Source organism: Chanodichthys erythropterus, chromosome 8, assembly GCF_024489055.1.
Source record: "Chanodichthys erythropterus isolate Z2021 chromosome 8, ASM2448905v1, whole genome shotgun sequence".
Taxonomy (NCBI): domain Eukaryota; kingdom Metazoa; phylum Chordata; class Actinopteri; order Cypriniformes; family Xenocyprididae; genus Chanodichthys; species Chanodichthys erythropterus.
Window position 1 is genome coordinate 12,521,749 of NC_090228.1, and position 18,777 is coordinate 12,540,525.

The 18,777-nt window shown below is 36.8% G+C and overlaps 1 protein-coding gene across 2 annotated transcripts in view; it reads right to left on the reverse strand.

The window, feature by feature from the left end:
• Nucleotides 1-18,777, reverse strand: part of plxnb2a.1 (plexin b2a, tandem duplicate 1) — a 118,506-nt gene that overhangs the window by 47,734 nt on the left and 51,995 nt on the right. Inside the window, exons 2-4 of one of the 2 annotated variants that reach the window (XM_067391848.1) lie at nucleotides 9,520-9,597; nucleotides 808-920; nucleotides 503-721 (exon numbers count right to left, since the gene is read on the reverse strand). The gene's annotated coding sequence lies outside the window, so the exon portion shown is untranslated. The remainder of the gene's footprint in view (nucleotides 1-502; nucleotides 722-807; nucleotides 921-9,519; nucleotides 9,598-18,777) is intronic. The other variant, XM_067391847.1, reaches the window with a different exon arrangement.

Here is an 18,777-nt window from a genome sequence, read left to right on the forward strand (position 1 = left end):
TGTTATATGTTATGTTATATGTTATATGTTATGTTCTATTTTATGTTATATGTTGTTATGTGTTATGTTATATGTTATGTTATATGTTATGTTATGTTATATGTTATGTTATGTTATGTTATATGTTATGTTATGTTATATGTTATGTTATGTTATATGTTATATGTTATGTTGTTCCATTTTATAACAACCTAAGTGAAAAGATGCATATGAATTTCCGAATTTCTTTGTATTTGCAGTTTTCCCTTTTGCTTTAATGACAGCTCGGAGTCGAGCACTCAGACATCTGTCAAACCCCCGGAAATGATGACTAGCGGAATAACTGTACTTCTGTCGAGTAAGCGAAAGGATCCATCTTCCTCTGGTTCAGCTCTCATAACTTTTGCTTTTAATATATCTGACAAAGTGCCCGAATCGCACTCTCTTTCCCAGGCTAAGAAAATCATTTCTAAAGAAACAATATATCATTTCAGAGAAAGTGAGACAGAATAAGAGAGTGTACCGGAGAGATTTGTCCTCCCTTCTGCAGTTTTAACTTTGCATCCAGTGGAAAGATCAGAATAGGGAAGATGCACGTCTGAGATAGCAGGAGGAAGAGGATGGAAGAGGAAGGAGAATCGATACTCTGTCAGAGCTGAAGCTCCTCAGCGGGCGGCTTGGGACACGGCCAGTCTCACCACATCTGACAGCTAATTGTTTCTCAGGAGCTTCCAGAAAGACACTGTCACAGTGAGGGTACACAACCGTATTATTATCAAAATACCAAGTGACACAGTGAAAGGTCAACAGAATCGTTACGTGTCATACCTGTCTGTGTCTGCCAAAGACACAGAAAAAAGAAGAGATGTGGAGAGGCATGCGGAGAAGAACTTGTCATAACGCCAAGACCTGATGTGACCTCAAGTCTGAAGAAAAAAACCCTCAACAAACACAGAAGAATTTTACAAGTCAATTAAAACCTCATTTGGAGGCCAAAGTCTGTGTCAAGACAGCCAACGGAGGCCTGCAGATTTCCTTTCAGCAGCTCACTCTCATGACCTCTGAACTCAGTGCTCTCATTTATCGACCCAGTTGTAGACAGACAAGAGGCGGTTTACTTGAAGGGATATGGCCTGTCAGGACATCATGCATTAGCTAAAACAGCAAAATAAGATATTTTTGGGAGAAAATTAATGGTGCTCACTGGTGCAATACTCACTGCCATGCTAGGGTGTTCTGAGTGGTTGCTAGGGTGCTGCTAAGTGGCTGTTAAAGTGATTTTTATGCGATTGCTAGGACATTCTGGGTGGTTATCATCGGCCTAAAGGCCCGTTCACACAAAGAATGGTAACTATAAAAGACACTTTTATATTAGCATCGACACAAACACACGATAACATTCTGTTTATTATAAATTTGCACTGCATTTATGTCAGTTATGTTAAAGCTCTTTAAAGTCTAATGGATTCTTACTGGCTGTCAATGTTATTACTCGGTCATCAGCTGGAAAAATTTGTTCTGAAAGTGATTCAAACAATATTGTTTCTCTGTGTCGTTATTGTTATAGTTGTGGTGTGTACAGCTGATGGAAATCACACAGGACATAATTGCTTAAATATTAACAGGTTGGTATATGGTAATCTCCATTGATAGACAATGATTTATCAGTAATATTTTACTGGGGCACAGTGGTATTTCACAAGGGCTATTGTCCTTGGTGTGAATGTGAAAATTCTTGTGGCCTCTAGTCAAAAGTGTCCTTGATATTCCTTTCCCTAAAAATGGCCTCAACAACCCACATTTTTTGAAGTATAACTGATGTCTGTAGCACAAAAAGTGCAGGATAAATTCAAAAATGTAATACTTAAGTTTTGTGTGTATTTAAATCCATAACTCTAGTTGGAACAATAAATATGGGGATGCTAAATACAAGCCTATGTGTAAAAATGTCAAATTTTAAATAAGAGGATAAAAACTGTGTGTTGGTAAATTTATTACGATTAAAGTTGGCTGAGGCAGATGGTCTGTCTTTGGTTCGCCACAGTGAATTTGTTTTACCGAGCAAATGCTCAGACAGAAACCAGCTCTAATTCATTTACCCGTTCATCCCCCTTCACATATTCACCTCACTCTCGCTCGCTCTCCTTCCAATCTTTCTGTCAGCTCCTCTGGGTCAAATTACCCCCGCCAGGCATGACGAGATTTTGATGCTCTCCCTCCGTTTGGTGCCCTGAAAGCTTTAAATCGAACTATGATGCAGGATCAACTCCAGAGCCAAATACAAGTCTGAGAAACTTCATGGAAGCTGAACTCAGATCAAAAACTAAAGGAGTATTACTGTCTGTCAGGATCTCAAGGAAAACAACTTCCCCTCCCCCTCGTTCACCATCCAGCGGGTTCCGAACCAGTAAAGCGTTCCATCTCCGCTGACATGTTGTGTCATGGCCTCTCTGCTAGATCATGGATCGTGGAATAGATTACAGCAGTTCAGACTTCTGGGATATATCACAACTATTACTGCTGAGAGAGCAAATATATCCATCAAACCAAGTCTTGAGAGAGAAACTCTTGCTCCACTCCAAAACCTAAAGAGCTGATTACTAAGGCACCATTTTAAAACTTGAAGGCTGTTCCAAAAGATAGAGATGTTCAGATGTTTTAGCCAAAGTCCAAGGCAGCATCATATGCATCCTTCACAGAAATGGCAATGCCAGAATTCACTGCGAAAGTGTCAGTGAAAACAAATGCAAGATGGCAGACGAGGCAAAAGAAATACTGACTATAAATAAGCTTGAATTTCATTAAAACTGACTTACTAAATTGTAAGTACTGATAAAAAGTTAATAATTAAAAGTAATATTTTACCTAATATGTGTGTACTCTATGCATTATCAAATATCATGTTATTAGCTTAGCAACATGCTAATAAACAACTGCAAGACAAGTCTCCCATGAGATGACGCACAAGTTGGTGTTTATGTCGAGTGTTACAAAATCAAATCAGTCATATACAGTATAAGGATCTGTCTTGGAAGGTAATAAGTCAGCTAAGTTTTGAAACAGAACATCTGAAAAGAGAGGAACATGCGTCTTTCCTGATACCATCTTCCTTTGGATCTATGACCAGGCTTTGGGTCTATTTATTGAAAACTGCCCTTTTCTCTCCATCCCCTCCACTCTGGCTTCCCTCTCTCACAGATTATGAACTAGTGGGGAGGACAGGTGAGTCCGCCTATAATTCTTCCACAGCAGAGGGTCGATAATTTCAGGAAGGGGCTATATATCTGACTCCATTGCTTATTATTACACAAGGGCTATAATTCCCCAGCTCTTGATGTATAAGACTGCAGAGTTTCACTCTATCAGAGTCACCTGGCTAAACTATGGCTTCCCACAATGCAACTAACAAATAGGAAACGCTGGCAGAAATGCATACTCTATACATAAGGTCCAAAATTAACTGTTTGCCACATTTGCCAATGGAAAATTAGAAGATTTTTGCACTGTTTGCAAATACATAATTTAAAAAATGCATATAAATAAATATAAAGTAAATATATTAATATACAAGCAGGGCTCAACGCTAAGGATTTTTTCTACTGGTCCAGTCGGGCCAGTGGTTCAAATTTTTACTTGCCCCGCCAACATTTTCACTGGCCCTACAACAAAAAATTAATAAAGTAAAAGAAAAGAAAATGGGCCTATAAAATAAGCTTAGCTATTGTTTTTGATACATGTAACTTTAATAAATAGGGTTATGACTTATAATTTTATTACTTGTTCCTATTTTATTACTTACTGTTTATTTGTTTAACAATATTTAAAATTTGAGTAATAGCAAAAATAAATACAACAGAACAAACACATATTAAATAAACAAACAGTGCTTTAAATTTTTCATGTAGGTTTAAACAGTAGATTTTCAGGTACAGAAATCTAATGTACTATAGATTAAACTTTATTAAGTTAATCAGTCAAGAGCAGTTACAGATTCATAATGTTTTGAAATGCTGAAAATATAAAACGTTAAATACTGTTAATTGACATTATTTTAAAAATGAAAAGACACTTTAAATGTGAAATTAAACCCACCAGTAGGTGGCAGCGAATCACTATTAATGAGTGAGTCATTGAGATTCAACCGATTCATTCTCAGAGACGCAAAACAATTCTGTGGACTTTGGAACTATTTTCGTAGGCGAAATAGAGTGAAACAGGTGATTTGGTTTCTAAAATGTAAGTCACTTGATAATAGGTTCTTCATTAAACTGTACGCTGTATAAAATCACATTTGTAATCATGCTGATATTTAGACAAAAACGATGCTCTTTGTTTAATATTGGTTAACTATATTAAATTATATAAATATGAAAGATATACAAGGTCATTTTTGTCTCTTACCTTGAATTCGGGGGCATTCTAAAGGTGTTTTAATAGCCTAAATCACGCATGTCACGTATTGCATGTGTGCACTCAATGGGTGGGTTTTTGTTTGGTGGACATACTCGATAATATCAGACTGTAAATCAACAGTTAGATATAATATATGATATATAACGCACACCCTACAGCACTGGCCCAATCGGGCAAGTGACCGCTCCGTCTACTGTCCCGAGCATCGTTCACACTGGCCCCGGGCCATCGGACAGTCCTTATTGTCGAGCCCTGACAAGTATAAATAGATAAATAAATAACATATCTGTTGAGAACGTAAACACAATGGCCAATCAGAGGTGTTTAAGAATCAACAGTGCTCAAAATGCTGGTATCGTCACATTTCAGGCTTGGCATATAATACACACACACACGCCAACTAGCTATATTTACTCACCAGAAAGCAATTTTAACTCACATCTCGAGTGTTAATTTGAATCCTGCTCACACACATGCAAAGCAAAGGAGTGTATGGCACTGCTCCAAGCATAACACACCAGTCACTGTGTCTCCATCACATCATGTGTGTGTGTGTGTGTGTGTGCGTGTGTGTGTCTCTCTGGGGTGTGAATGAGTGCTAGTCTCCCAAGCACTTAAGTTAACTTCATGTAAATTCGTTATTACTTGCCCTCTGGGCTCTAACTTCTCTCCAAAAACCAGACTTCTGCTCAAACAGGGTTCCCTGGCATTTAAACTCTAAAAGGGGCCCTAAAGACCTTTCGTTCAACAAAGCTGTTTGAATAAACCATTAAAACTAATAACGACAAGACCTACAGCAAATAACCATGTTCGACAAGAGGTGACGGTGGTTTGACCTCTCCATAAAATGATGTGAGGCCTGGTGGCTGACAAGAAGTAATCAAGAGAAGACATACAAATTTTCTCTGTACTTACACATGCACACGAACATGAGTGTGCACTAAAATCCACACAAACCTTTGAGACTCCAGAGGCACTTAACAAATAGACCTCATGCAAATCTAGAGGCAAATGTTTGAAATAAATGCTTGTTCTCTCTCTATCAGCGTGTGTATTGATATTCACAATGCATTGTTTGCTGGTAAACAGTCATTAAGAGGGGGCATATTGTAGCTCCTTAGCCTACAGTATGGCAGTTTGGGCTACGTGGGTCATGTGATCTGTCTAATAAACAAATGTTTTTTTTTTGTGTGTGTGTGTGTTTCTGAAAAATTCTATGCTAATCAACTAGTCTATATCTACTACATTTACAATTAGATTTCAAACACTAAGCCTGATTCAAAACAGCAGAACAAATTTCTCAAAGAACATAACTGCGCAAGGATTTTTGGCCCATAGATTTTTTTTTTTTTTATTGTGTGTGTTTGTCTATATTAGAAGGCAGAATTGGACTAGGATAGTGCTGCACTTACAGAAACATCCTACTAAGGGTTCCAGAGCACTCCCCCTGTCTGCCATTGGTTTAAAAAAAATCAGATCGCCCCACCCAAAGCACACACCAAAGCTGGAAAACCAGATGCATAAGTCACCTTTTATGGATCTCAGATCGAAATGATATTCATCAAGAATACATCTTTTAGGGCATTTTGGTATTTTCATAATCAGATAGATCCAATCAGGAAAAATGCACACTAACATTAAAAAGTTACCATTCAAAATCCTGAAAAAAATATATATATATATTGAGCAGCACAACTGTTTTCAACATTGATAATAATAATACATATTTCTTAAGCACCAAATCAACATGTTAGAATGATTTCTGAAGGTTCAAGTGACCCTGAAGACTGGAGTAATGATGCTGAAAATTCAGCTTTGTCATAACAAAAATAAATTACATTTTAAAATAGGACACAGCTATTATAATTGTTATAATATTTCACAATTTTAATGTTTTTACTGTATTTTGGGTCCCCCCAAAAACATGCAGCCTTGATGCACATAACAGACTTCTTTCAGAAACATTTAAAAAATCTTACCAATCCCTTTCTAAAGATAATGTACTTCCGATTCAGCTTCTCTTGATTAATTTCCAGTCACATCAATACCACTGGTGATTCAAAATGATTTTATGCCTCAGGAAATGCCCTGAAGCGATGAGTTTGTCTGTTTGCAAAGGCAAAAGTTTATCTGGTGAACATGCATTACTAGAACTATCCAACCGACAGCATTTACACATAATATTGCATACTTCCAGGGCGTAATCACCTAGTGAGAAACAAATGCGTATAAACACTTATTATCATAGTGACGTGACTGACAGGAGCTATTAATCATTGTCAGTGACTGAGGCAAAATCCGCATTGAGGGTTTATGAAAAATGGTTTGCGATAGCAGAACAACATTTACCAAGATCTCGCTCTCTCTTTATGTATGTGAAGCTAATATATTTTCTTTCTGTAATAGGAGCTCAGTGTCCTCCGTTGCTGCTTAATAACCGGCAAAAAGAAAAACTAGATGTTGGGATCTCATGGCAAAATCAAGAGCAGCAAGTAATCTGCCTCGCAATCAGAATTTCCTCGCCGTCTCATGAAAAAAAGCAGACTGCCTCAGGCTCCAATATAAATGTAATAAGGTAAGGGTGGAAAGACAGAGTGTGTTTAGAGTATTGAAAGCACTTGCATTTTTTTTCTTCTGGTTGGAGGATCTGGTTTCATTGACCTTCTTTGTATAAAAAGCATGGACCCAATCCTTTATTGAAGAACAACAGAGGTCGAGGCTGCCAATAGCAGACGTGAGTCAACAGCAGGAGATTAGGGAGTGGCCAGAGAACGTTCAAGGCAATCCCGTGAGTAATTTACATTTTCAGGCGCCTTCTCTACTTCCTTTCTCTCCCTAACAACGTGAAAAACTATTTATCCTTATTACATTACTTCCTTATTTCCACCACGCCTTGAGAGCAATGTGGAAATCTACATTTTCAGTTGAAGTTGGTGGGTTTTCTGAACAATTAATCAACAAGTCTGTCTTAAGGAAGCAATTATTTTTGGTTGTTCACATAGGATGCATTATGTTCAAAACCAAAGCCCATGATGAGATAAGTTATCGACAATAACCGATAAATCGCCGATGGCCAAAAATTCTATACTATTTTGTCTATAGCTACATTACCGTTCAAAAGTTTGGGGTCTGTAAGATTTTTTAAAATAATTTTGAATCAAATACTGTAAAAACAGTAATACTGTGGAAATATTATTACAATTTAAAGTAACTTTTCTATTTTAATATATATTTTCATATTCAGCATTCTGAATTTTCAGCATCATTACTCCAGTCTTCAGTGTCACATGATCCTTTAGAAATCATTCAAATATGCTGATTTGGTGATCAAAAAAATCTTATTATTTATTACTATTACCAAAACAGTTGTGATACTATTTTTTGGCAATCGTTATGCATATTTGTTCAGTATTATTCGTTGAAATATTTATTAGTAACATTATAACATTAGTCTTTACTGTCACTTTTGAACACATTTAATGCGCTATTGCTGAATAAATTTTATATTTTCTTTAAAAAAAAAAAAAAAACACCCTTACAAACCCCAAATTTTTTAACAGTAGTGTAAAAAATACACATGTAGGTATCACAACATTATGATGCACAGTATGAAAAAAAATGTATGTTTATTTTGAGATTTGATATTATTTGATATCACTGTTAAATGTAAGTATTAAAATTAACATGCATAATTAAATACCCAATATTGGACAACATATATCCAATTTCACAAAGCTTAAAGGTGCCCAAGAATGCTTTTTCACAAGATGTAATATAAGTCTAAGGTGTCTCCTGAATGTGTCTGTGAAGTTTCAGCTCAAAATACCCCATAGATTTTTTTTTTATTATTTTTTTTAACTGCCTATTTTGGGGCATCATTAACTATACACTGATTTTGGCAGCGCGCCGCCCCTTTAATTTGGCTGCTCCCTGCCACACGAGCTCTCGACTATATTACAGTGCGTTTACAAAGTTCACACAGCTAATATAACCCTCAAATGGATGTTTACAAGATGTTCATCATGCATGCTGTATGTATGCTTCAAATTATGTGAGTAAAGTATTTATTTTGATGTTTACGTTTGATTCCGTATGAGTTTGAGGCTGTGCTCTGTGGCTAGCGGCTAATGCTACACTGTTGGAGAGATTTATAAAGAATGAAGTTGTGTTTATGAATTATACAGACTGCAAGTGTTTAAAAATGAAAATAGTGACGGCTCTTGTCTCCGTGAATACATTAAGAAACAATGGTAACTTTAACCACATTTAACAGTACATTAGCAACATGCTAATGAAACATTTAGAAAGACAATTTACAAATATCACTAAAAATATCATGCTATCATGGATCATGTCAGTTATTATTGCTCCATCTGCCATTTTTGGCTGTTATTCTTGCTTGCTTACCTTGTCTGTGCACAGATCCAGACATTAATACTGCCTTTCCTTGTCTCATGCCTTGAACATGGGCTGGCATATGCAAATATTGGGGTCATACATATTAATGATCCCGACTGTTACGTAACAGTCGGTGTTATGTTGAGATCCACGTGTTTTCCAGAAGTCTTTTAAACAAATGAGATTTACATAAGAAGGAGGAAGCAATGGGGTATCAGTGTATGTCTTTTCCATGTACTGAACTCTTGTTATTTAACTATGCCGAGGTAAATTCAAATTTTAATTCTAGGGCACCTTTAAGACAAGACAGCCAAATATAGACATCTCTGGTGTGTACACAAACCAACTTTTTAAAATATGTTCAGCTAACTGCTCAAAACTGTCACAGCCTTTACTTTTCTCTCAGCAGGTGATTTAAGTCCAAAACAATGATCCTTAAATTTATTCCTAAAGGTGGTGAATGTGTAAAAGTGCTTTTTTGGATGGACATAGCAGTGATGCTTTAAACTTCTCTGCAAGAGTTCACAGTGCTGACACAGTCTAGCAGCACGCTAAAGCAAAGCACACTGTCAGCATGCCAAAACTCTTTCTGAAAAGTTTCATCTTGGTATTTATCCCTTTTAAAGCAGAACACAGTAAATATAAAACAGAAATTAGAAACAAAATGTAGGTAATCTATACCATCCCTACTCATCACTGCCAAACCACATCTCCTTATTCGCCACTTACTTTTGACTTTCCCCCTCTGTCTGCCCTCCTCCTCCTCTTTTGTTTCCTCTGATCCTCTTGAGTGCTGCTGAAGACACACTACAAGAAAGAAGAGAGAGAGAAAGAGAAAAGAACAAAGGGCATTATTACAATGAAATGGATGGAGAAGCGCACAAAAAAAAAAAAAAAAAACATTCCCAATTCTGTGCCAGGCACTCAGATGAGGCTAAAGTCAATTATGCCCTGGCTTAGCCCATTCTGCAACCCAATTCAATTATTTAAATGAAAAATTTGAAATTAAACCTATGAGAGAATTAAAATAAGTATAATTTGGACAACAATTGACTGTGGGTTATTGCTTTAATCTGCTGAATATTGACAATAAACCGAACACAGTCAAGTGCTGGGTGTTTTTTCAATAAGTGAGTAATACTAAAGGAATGATGATGGCTTATCAGTGTTACTTTCGAAATCTGTTAGTGTGAATTGTGTATATGTGGGCTGAATCACATGCAAGAGGAACTCTGATTGGACATGGCCTACTTTTTGTAATGGTGGGTGTTGTAAACAGCAAAGAACAACAGAGAAGCCTTCAGACACGGGCTGGATCAAGGCTACACCAAAGTGAGCCTAATAATACTATACAGAGTAACTGATATGAGGTAGAATTAGGGATATCAAAAAAAGTCGATACTAAAAGAAAAATTATCTGACTCATTTTGGTACCAGACTCTTTGTGGTCAAGCCATCTGTGAGGAAAATATTGGTGTGCGGCTGTTACCAAAATTACAGTAATCTCCAGCAAAAGCAGAATGGCCTGACTTAACCCAGAGAGACTGTGGTTTACAGATGAACAACATGATGAGGGTAAACGACAGACATGTTTCATTAGTGCTAACGTCACAGACGAAGAGTCCCTGATGTCCCTTAAACACACTTACACACTCACGCTCACTCTCTCCATGCATCAGTGGAAGAGCATTTATCCGTATCTGCGGACTCACACACCTGTCTCTCTGCTCTCAGAGCGATCATTGTGTTAATAAGATGAGCTCACATATGGCAACTCCCCTAAATCTGTGACACTGATCTGATCTGAATGAAATACTAGCGTACTGAATACGGTACAGTATACACTGAAAGCTGCCTAATATTGTTTAAAATAATCAAATGAAATTAGACATTATTTCATAATAAATGTTGTAAACATTATATGTATGGTACAATGTTGTGATATGATGTCAGTGAGTGCAGTCCAGTTATCATTTTGGAAACAAAAATTACTTTGCTCAGAGTATTTTGTAAGCATATAGTAGGTACATAATAAAAAATGTAAAAAAAAAATAAATAAATAAAAAAAAAATCACAATTTAAAGTATATCTGCAAACGATTCTTATATGCACACTGTGTGATTTCCCAACATTTTGTTATGAGAAAAACACATTTTTATAATTTTGTTTAAATATATATATATTTTTTTCATTTAGTGCTTCCCTTCAGAAGCAAAAGAAGATACTTGCATGTTTCCCAGAAGACAAATTAAGTACAATTTACCTTGATATTCAAATTCTAAAAGTTTTCACCCCCCGACTCTTAATGTATCGTTTCTCCTTCTGGAGCATCAGTGAATGTTTGAACGTTTTTTAAATAGTTGTGTTTGAGTCCCTTAATTGTCCTCAGTGTGAAAAGATGGATCACAAAATTATACAGTCACTGCTGGAAAGATTTTGAAGAAATTTTGGGACCTGGAGGATTTTTCTGAAGGACAAACAAGCGACTCATGAACAACCATCACATAAAAAAAAACAAAACAAAAAAACATTTGTGGATCTTCCAGGTAATGACACACAGTATTAAAAATCAAGGGTTCATAAACTTTTGAATGGGGTAATTTTTATAAATTCAACTTTTTTTGTCTTGTGAACTATGTGTAAACATCTTTTATTTTAAATATAAAGTTCTCAAAAAATAACATTAATTTTGTATGATCCCTCTTATTTTGTTAAAATTCACATTTTCACAGATTCTGCAAGGGGTTCACAAACTTTCAAGCAGCATTGTATATATTACATTAATACATGATTGCAAAAAACTGTACTATTACACTCACCTATACTATACAGATAATTCACATATTAGTATGCTATTCTGAATAAAGTCTGTCTTCCAACAATATCCCATCACAATATGTCTGTGTCCAATCATTCTGATGTCTTTCACATATGGAGAGGTTGTCAGGGGGTCAAAGTGATTTGGGTGTGGGTGGTGAGGTGCACTTGAAACTTCATGAAACTTCACTGGCGTTCCAATGTATGTTCTCATTCTGTGTTTTAGTGCATGTATGTTGCCAGTCACCAAAATTTTTGGCTCTTTTGTGGACTCACCAATGAGAAGCAGATGTGTGCAGTCATGTTTCTGAACTCTGATCTCTTTCTGTCGCTTTCCTTCTCAAATCACACTCGCATGCACTTACAGGTTCATAGCCAAAAGGCAAGTCATTATTTTTATTCCAGTCAATCTGCATGATCCGATCCATGCATGCAGACAAAATACACACAAACTCATGCTTTTAGAAACAAACTGCTAAAACAAAACAAAAGGGGCTTTCCATAAACTCAGAGTTGAGGTATTTAGGAGCAAGCGAGCCAGAAAAAAAGCCTCTGTAAAGAACAAAGGCTGTCCGTAATCAGAGCTTTGAGGCTAAGTTGTCCAAGACATTCTGAATTTTGTTCAAAACACTGGAGGCATGACGTGCCAGAACCCGAATGTTCCTAAAAATATTTTCCAGAAGGAAGCGGAGGGCTGTTTCAGTAATCTGTCCCGCAGCTAGAGTCGGTCCGCTCCTGGCACACAACACTGTTCCAACACAGTGAAAAAACCCACCAAAAAACTGGCAAAAACTTCAAAAACTGCAGTTACCACTCATTAAACACACATACCACAACCACACAGCGCTGATCGACAGATGAAAGAAACGTCAGGGTCGCAAGTTAAAAATGCAGATCCTTTGCTCCCTCATCCAAGCATCAATCCATCCAGAACCAGAGAAGGGAGGAGGGTGAATAGTGCTGAATGAGGGTGAGTATGATGTGATGCTGGGAAAGATCTTCAGGGCTCGGAGATTCGGCTGGCAAAGTTTACGGCTGGAAGTAATGAAGAACCCGTACACACACACACACAAAACAAACTCAAACTCTGTCTGGAAGCAACCACCGAACCACAATCTGACCTTTATGATCAAGACAAACTGCAAACAATTGGAGCCCACCAAACGCTCTTTATAAACGCACATATGCATAAAAACTCACAACATAGCTTAGGTTCCTTCTGGAAGCACTGATGGAGCCATTACCATCTGTGATCTGAATGCTTTGACAGAGAGGTGGGTGTGAGTGAGGACAAAATGGGTAGGACAGCAGAAGGTAATGTTACAACTGACACCATCAACACAATTACCACAATACTGCCAGAGCCGAAACTAAAGCGTGCTTGAGCTTCAGACCCTCACATTCTGGGCATTCCAGAGATTCTTCCAAACAGGACTTTGACCTCTACTGAGTGAACTCTGACCTTTCAGAGTATACCGTTACCACATTTCCACATTTGTTTGTTTTTTTACATCCAAAGTGATTTAATTTATCATTCTGAGATGGCTTTCATTTAAATTCAAATTACAATGAGCTTAGGGTTGCACGATACTGGAAAAAACTGTCATTGCGACATTTTGTTTTTCTGCGATATATATTGCGATATGAAAAAAAAATTCACCAGATGACTTGAATAGCTCTATTTGGAAAGAATTAATCATTCTAGGATGATTGGGGTGATTTTGTAGGTGAGTGAATACGCACAAAAAAATTATGAATAAATTACAAGCATAGATAAATATATTAGAACAAAGATACAAATGAAATAAAGTGCATTATATTTTTGAGGTAAGTCTAACAGTATTCAGGTTAGGGCTGGGCGATATATCGCATGCGATTGTCACGCGCATTTCGTCAGTAAAGCCACTTCCCTGATTACCGCTAAATCGCCATCACCTGCTTTCAAATGGAGCGGCATTTAATAGACAAAACTGTAGATCACTGACAAGCTACGCAATATCGCGTTCATTATCGAAGGCGATTCATCTGCGATAATGAACGCGATATTGCGTAGCTTGTCAGTGAACTACGGCTCTGTCTATTAAATGCCGCTCCATTTGAAAGCAGGTGATGGCGATTTAGCGGTAATCAGGGAACCGGCTTTACTGACGAAATGCGCTTGACAATCGCATGCGATATATCTCCCAGCCCTAATTCAGGTACAAAAATTGAATAAGCAAAAGTAAAATAACACTTCATAGTCTTCTTAACTGTATAAACTAAATATAATTAATCTGTGTTAAAACTACAAAAGTGATTTCTCTCTTTGTTTTGTTGTTTGATTAACATTCATGAAACCGAAAGCAGCAGGAATATTGCTGCTGTCACTTTAAGTCCGAATGGGCGGATCCAAAATAGTGTTACACATCCGGTTTTCTTTCTCAAATGTTTAGTTCACCTAAACCATAAACGTCTGTGTTTACGAGGATACTCGATGTTTTACATGCATTTTGCATCAATTTTTTATTTTTTTTGCATGTATCTGTCCATTAAGGCACAAATAGATAAAGAAAACAACATTCGTTCACATGCATCTGCATGGCTCTGTGCGCACAGAAAACAGCTGCGCGTTCCGAATTGAGTTCTATTTCGAATCTTTGTGCGCTCAAATGTTTTAAAAATCGCTGGAATGTTTCAACTGACAGGACCTAAAACACGTTCAAATGATAAACTTTCATTGAATGATGGTCAAACTTTGCAGTTAATCCGAGAATCGCATGCGTTTTAAACCGTGGTATCTGGTCCATATGGATTAACGATTCCTATACTTGACATTGCATTGCAGTTGATGTGACTACTGTGGATGCGCACATCACAAATTCAATGCTAAAATGATATATCGTGCAGTCCTAATTTACCTATTCTAGTACCGCTTGGTTAAAATAAAATAATAACGTAGTTTGGCTTTGCATTTATGTTTTGAAAACTACATCATTGATAGAAGTCCCCGGTCAAGACCAGCAGGTCTAAGGGGAAGGTGCAGAAACAATTTTTCCAGCTTAGAACCACATTTTCTTCAGTGGAAATTCACAGAATGGGTCAGATTGGGCATTGACTTAGGAATCAGCACCTGTACTTGTGTCTGTGACAAAACAGGTAAGCATCATGTAACATCCAATTGGTTCATGAACCAAAAACTGACCTCACATACCATCATCGAGCTCCATGTTTCCTGTCTCGACTAGCTGCTCCATCTCTGGGGCTTATGGCTCCCAGGCACTGAAACTCTCACTAAACACACACACAATGCGATCTTAAATACAGCAAGACTTCATGAAGCTACCGCATGGTTCAGAGATTATGTTTTTACAGGTGGGTGTGTGTGAGAATGTGATAACAGTGAGCATACACACATACAATCGAACACATTCACAGACCCTGTTGACCTGTGAGGACACGACCGAGCATGTAACAGCCGACGGCTAGCAATGTATCATTTTGCAGTTAACTTTCAGTCTTCTTTTTTCAGTATTCCAAACAAAGGGGTATTAAAGATATTAAGAATTATTCATTCAGCAAGGATGCATTAAGCTGATCAAAAATGACAGTAAAGACTTAATATTTATAATCTTAAAAAATAAATTAAAATAAACGCTGTTCATTTGTATATTTTATTAGAAGAATCCTGAAAAAAATGAAAAATTTGCTTTGCTTTTTATATTATTATTTTTATATATTAATTCTTCTTTTACCTTTTTTTTTGCTGTGTATGACATACCAATAAGAGCCTTTTACTGGAAAAAAAGTTTTGATGTTTATTCTCCCCAAGAAGCACACCATAAATCAACATTCCACTGACTAAGCAACCCCCCGACACACACATCAATAATAAGCCATGATCCATGGAGTGCAGTTCGTCTATGTGAATATGTGAGGGCACAATTCCCATGGCAAAATAGGTAAGTAAACTGGTGGCATATGGGAACTGGGGCATTAAAGACTCATATCAAGACATGCCATCAGAGACTAAAAGAGTGGGAGATGTAAAAAGAGAAGACAGAGAGAGAGACAGACTGGGCCAGGCTCCAATGATGCTCAGCTTTCTCACACTCCCACTGCAAAGCTTGAGGCAGGAAAGAGCTGGCAGCATCGCTCGGGAACCTGCTCCCATGGCAACAACAACCCAGAACCCAGCGAATCTAGCGCCTGAGTGAGACGACACGGTTTAACACGAGAGGACAACAAGCGTGAGACCTGGGACCGGTGTGGAGAGTAACCGACTAACTGCAAATTCTACTTTTCAATATTGCATGTACTGTATGAAGATGGGGATAAGGAATAGTGTGTGCATAGATTTTTGGGGGGCATTCGGAGAGCAATTCTGAAAATAAAACGCTTGATGGTACCCATGAAAATGCTTCACAGCAGAGAAAGCCATTTAATTTCATAGGAGAGACAAAGTGAAAATTGAGAGAGAGAGAGAGAGAGAGAGAGAGGAGTTAGTAAGGGTATGTGTATGTGTGTGTAAAAGGAATTATAGGGCCGCAAAAGTCATTTCACTATCCATTTCTCGTGAAATGGCAGCTGACAGGATTTCACACGGGTTGACTAGGTGAGGCGTCTCTGCTTTTGTTTAAGCGGTGACACACAACCATGGCTCATAGCACACACTAACCGCTATTCCTGCACTGCTGTCATGCAACGGCACACCGCATACTATCTGTTAAACACATGTTCTCCTCACCACGCTTGTAAAAAAAAAAAAAAAAAATGTTAAAGAGAGAAAATGTCAACTGGCACCTTTCCCCAGCATAAAGTGGCTGTATTAGAGAAAGGAAAAACCTGTTGTAGAACTCGCTCTTTTTTCATTACAAATTTGCATGACTATCTTTCTTCTGTGGAACACGAACCGAAACTATTTGCAGTCATATTGCTTGAAAAGACCTAAAATTTCACAAATGAGTCATATGAACTATTTTATGGCATTTATTTTGCCAATTTCAGAGGTTATCAGACCACAGAACACTTTGTTGTATCTATCACTCTTCAAAATATCTCCTTTTGTGTTCCACTGGTATACGGGTTTGGAACGCCATAAGAGTGAATAAATAACTGAATTTTCCTATTTTTGGGAGTGAACTGATCCTTTAAAGCTGGTAGATGTGGGAATTTGAAGCAGATGTGTTTTCATTTCCTGTATTTTATTTTCATTGGAAAGAATCATTTCAAGATCCTAAGCGTGATCCAACATACACGTTCGGTTTTGCTCGACAGGTATGCAGAACGGGAGGAAACCCAACAACTCGTAAAAAGTCTATTCCATCAGCAGGTACTCAATTTATCTTTGAAATGAGCTGGAAAAGAGTCATTTGTGGGACTGATTGAGTGAAATCTGAGAGTAGGTATGTTTAGACTACTAGCTAAAATAAACTGCCATTCGGAAGCAGTCTTTAAGATTGTTTATTTGTACATTAACAGAACGGACATGTTTTTAGGGCTTATAAATCAGTACACTCTAAAAAAATGCTGGGTTAAAAACAACCCAAGTTGGGTTGAAAATGGACAAACCCAGCAATTGGGTTGTTTTAAGCCAGCGGTAGGGTTAAATGTTTGCCCAACCTGCTGGGTAGTTTTATTTAACTCAACTATTTAGGGCTGCAACGATTAATCGCGATTAATCGTTTGCAAAATAAAAGTCTGTGTTTACGTAATATATATGTATGTGTTCTGTGTATAATAATTATGTATATATAAATACACACACATACAGGTATAAAGTTTAGAAATATATGCATGTATTATAAATATATATATTTATATATATTTTATATTACATATAAACATAAATATTTTATATATAAATATAACATTTTTCTTAAATATATACATGAATGTGTGTGTATTTATATATAAATAATTATTATACACAGAACACATACATATATATTACGTAAACACAGACTTTTATTTTGCAAACGATTAATCGCGATTAATCGTTGCAGCCCTACAACTATTGTTTAAAAATTACTGTATTGCTTAATTAAAATTAACCCAAAGTATGTTGGAAATGAACATTTATTAATGTTCAATGAATAATTATTAAACAATAAACATTTATTAAATTGCTTATTAATAAATTTATATTAATAAACTATTAAACTATAAAATTTTTATTAATAAAATATTAAAGCTTATTAATAAACATTCACCTTTTGTCTATTATTGTTGCCTCTAATTGCATCTGGTTTTTAATTTCCCAACTATTTTGGGTTCATTTTAAGCTTAAATGATAGTTGTTTTAAATAAAACTACCCAGCAGGTTGGGCAAACATTTAACCGAACCGCTGGGTTAAAACAACCCAATCACTGGGTTTGTCCATTTTCAACCCAACTTGGGTTGTTTTTAACCCAGCATTTTTTAGAGTGTAATTTCTACAAAAAAAGCAGCCTGTTAGCATTAGCCTGTTAGTGTTAATTTGAACATTTCTACTTTGTGCTTAAAATAATTCCTAACAGCAACATATTCCTGGAGGCGTTCATATTTTAGTGAATAAAACTGTTTATAAATGTGATGTACAATGTCATATTTCCAGAGGCATCAAATAATATCATATGCTAACATTCGTGTATGAACCTCCCTCAGGCGAACAAATTCTGAAATGCTGTTTGCACATCAGTTTTAGATCAAAACTCTGACTAGACAGTTTACTTGGCTCACTAAACTGATTTTGAACATCAAAAAAGGCCTACGGATGAAAAATTGTAATACATTCCAGCCCTTGAGACCCTTGACCCAGTAATTTCGCTTGGAAAATCTGATCTATGTTTGAGTTTAGTATGTAAACAAGTTAGGGTGGCCATGAGAACATTTCTGTCGTTTTTGAGGGCTGTTCAGTTTTAAATATGAAATGAGCTGCCAGTACAAAGTCAAAAAAGAAAAGAAACAAATCAATCTGGGGGGAAAAAAAATGTGACATTAAGTTATACAAACTCTGACCTTTTCGTTTTCAAAGTAAACATTCAAAACAGCCACATGAACTAAAATAGCACGGCCTGTAATGGATTTCACGTTGAACTCTAAACGTTTTACAAAACAAGTCTGTCGTTTTACCAATCTCTGCATGACTTTCCAGAAATGTCTACTGCGTAAGGCCATATGCTCTAGAAACACACACAGATGGCCAATAGGCA